The sequence below is a fragment of the Podarcis cretensis genome (assembly GCF_951804945.1).
Source record: "Podarcis cretensis genome assembly, chromosome: 8".
NCBI lineage: Eukaryota > Metazoa > Chordata > Lepidosauria > Squamata > Lacertidae > Podarcis > Podarcis cretensis.
Genome location: NC_137177.1, coordinates 91,193,543 through 91,195,687, shown reverse-complemented (window position 1 = coordinate 91,195,687; position 2,145 = coordinate 91,193,543). Strand labels below are relative to the sequence as shown.

The 2,145-nt window shown below is 46.4% G+C and overlaps 1 pseudogene across 1 annotated transcript; it reads right to left on the bottom strand.

The window, feature by feature from the left end:
* LOC307223434 (peptidyl-prolyl cis-trans isomerase B pseudogene) lies at positions 1–1,040 on the bottom strand (annotated as a pseudogene). Its single transcript has one exon. The product of its transcript is annotated as a peptidyl-prolyl cis-trans isomerase B pseudogene (transcript).
* Positions 1,041–2,145: the final 1,105 nt, after the last annotated feature.

Genomic DNA, 2,145 nt, shown 5'->3' with positions numbered 1-2,145 from the left:
TTAGACCTTTAATATATGCCCTTCTAAGTTAATTTCAAAGATTTTTGTTTTCTTTTTTACAAAAACACAATGGTTGCATTTATTGGTTGGTCCATGTGCTTTCTCACAAAATGGAATGGAACACCCATTGCCCCCCAGCCCTCGAAACCACTTGGATGACCAGTGGCTGGTGGAATGAGTTGTGACAAGAATGGAGCCCCAGCATCCTGAAGAGTGTGGCTGGGGGAAGAGTGGGCAGAAAGGGAGCAGCAGTGGGGGCAGTCCATCTGCTGTGGGGGGGAAGGACGATGCAAGGCCTCTGTGTGTAGCCCCCTCGCAGCCCTTTGCTAGCCAGAGTCTGGCCCTCCAGCAGCCACCCAGTTCTTCTTTGGCAATGGCAAATGGCTTCGCCACTTTGCAGTCAGCAATGGTGACGTCCTTCAGGGGTTTGTCTCGACTGTCTTTGTATTCTCCACTTTTCTCACTACATCCATCCTTTCCAGGACTTTGCCGAAGACAACATGCTTGCCATCCAGCCATGACATCTTGACATTGGTGGTGAAGAACTGAGAGCCACTGGTGTCCTGACCGGCATTGGCCATGCTCACCCAGCCAGGCCCATAGTGCTTCAGCTCGAAGTTCTCATCAGGGAAATGGTCCCCGTCGATGCTTTTACCTCCTGTTCCATCTCCCCAGGTGAAGTCTTCCCCCTGGATCATGAAGTCCTGGATCACACGGTGAAACTTGCTGCCTTTGTAGCCAAAGCCTTTCTCTCCTGTGGACAAGGCAACAAAATTCTCAACCGTCCTCAGAACTGTCTTTCCAAAAAAGCCGATGACAACTCACCCCACATCTTCATCCCCAATCTGCAGATCAGAATACACCTTGGCCATGACCTTGGGCCCCTTCTTGCGCTCCTCCACATGAGCAGCTGGGAAAAGCAGCAGCAGCAGAGAGCCGCCCAGGCCCAGCAAGGCTGTGACTGCCAGCAGCTTCCTCTTCCTACCCCCGCAGCCCCAGCAGCGCCAACCCGGCCACAGTGCCCGCCAGGCAGCCAGCATCTGCCCCCTTGCCTTCTCTCTTTAAGTTCATTCCAAATTTCCCCTCTTCCACTAACACAGAAAAAGATCATGTATTTGGTTAAGCTAAAAATTGGTTTACTTACAAACCAAATGTCAGGTCCATGTGTTCATACATCAGTCAGAAAACACAGGCAGTAAAGCTTGGCTTAGTTACAGTGGTGAAAGTTCCTAAATTATTGGTATATGGGCACAAGAAAGGCTTGTTAAAGCCATGGAATCTGAGCTTGGAGCTCAGGCCTCTCTACACGCTGAGCTTCTCAGGGGAACAATAGGCTTGGTTACTTTCCTCTCAAGGAGCAGGTGATGTGGCAGGTCAGTTTATGGCATTAATCTGTCTATGCATTAATTAGACGTAAGCATTTTGGTTATATGAGGCTGGTTATGAGGCCCTTCTCTTTGTGTCGCATCTAGAGATATTCAGAGGTTGGCAACATTTTCTGCAGTTCTCTCCCATTTAAAGAAGATTCCTGTGGAATGCTTTCCCCACGAAGGCCTGCCGTTGACATCTTTCCAGCACCAGGCAAAGAAGTTTTAGTTCTCATGGACATTTGGACAGCATTGATTGTCAAGCATTTGGTGATTACTGGTGTTCATCCTGTGTGGAATTCTACTATTTTAAATTATTTTTCTTCGAATGAACACTTCTAGTAGTCTGCATTGATATTTTATTACAGTTTTACCTTGGTTTTCAAACGCCTTGGTTCCCAAATGCCGAAAACCTGGAAGTAAGTATTCCAGTTTTCAAACATTTTTCGGAAGCCGAACATCCGAAGTGGCTGTCAACTATTGTTTCCAGGGCACCTGCACCCATCAGAAGCTGCACCTTGGTTTTCGGAAGTCAAACAGACTTCCGGAACCGATTAAGTTTGGTGCTTTGGTTTTTGCTATTTATTTTCCTTTTTTTTTAAGGCTTCTTTGGTTAATTTGTTTTTGCGACTGTGTGGAACCCAGCTACTGATTGTGTGACTGCAGAAGTGATTAAAAGCTGCCCCATTGACTATCATCAGTGCAGGTAAGGAAAATTTTTATTTTTATTTTTATCATCTACAATACTGACATATTTATTTTATAGTACAGTACATTG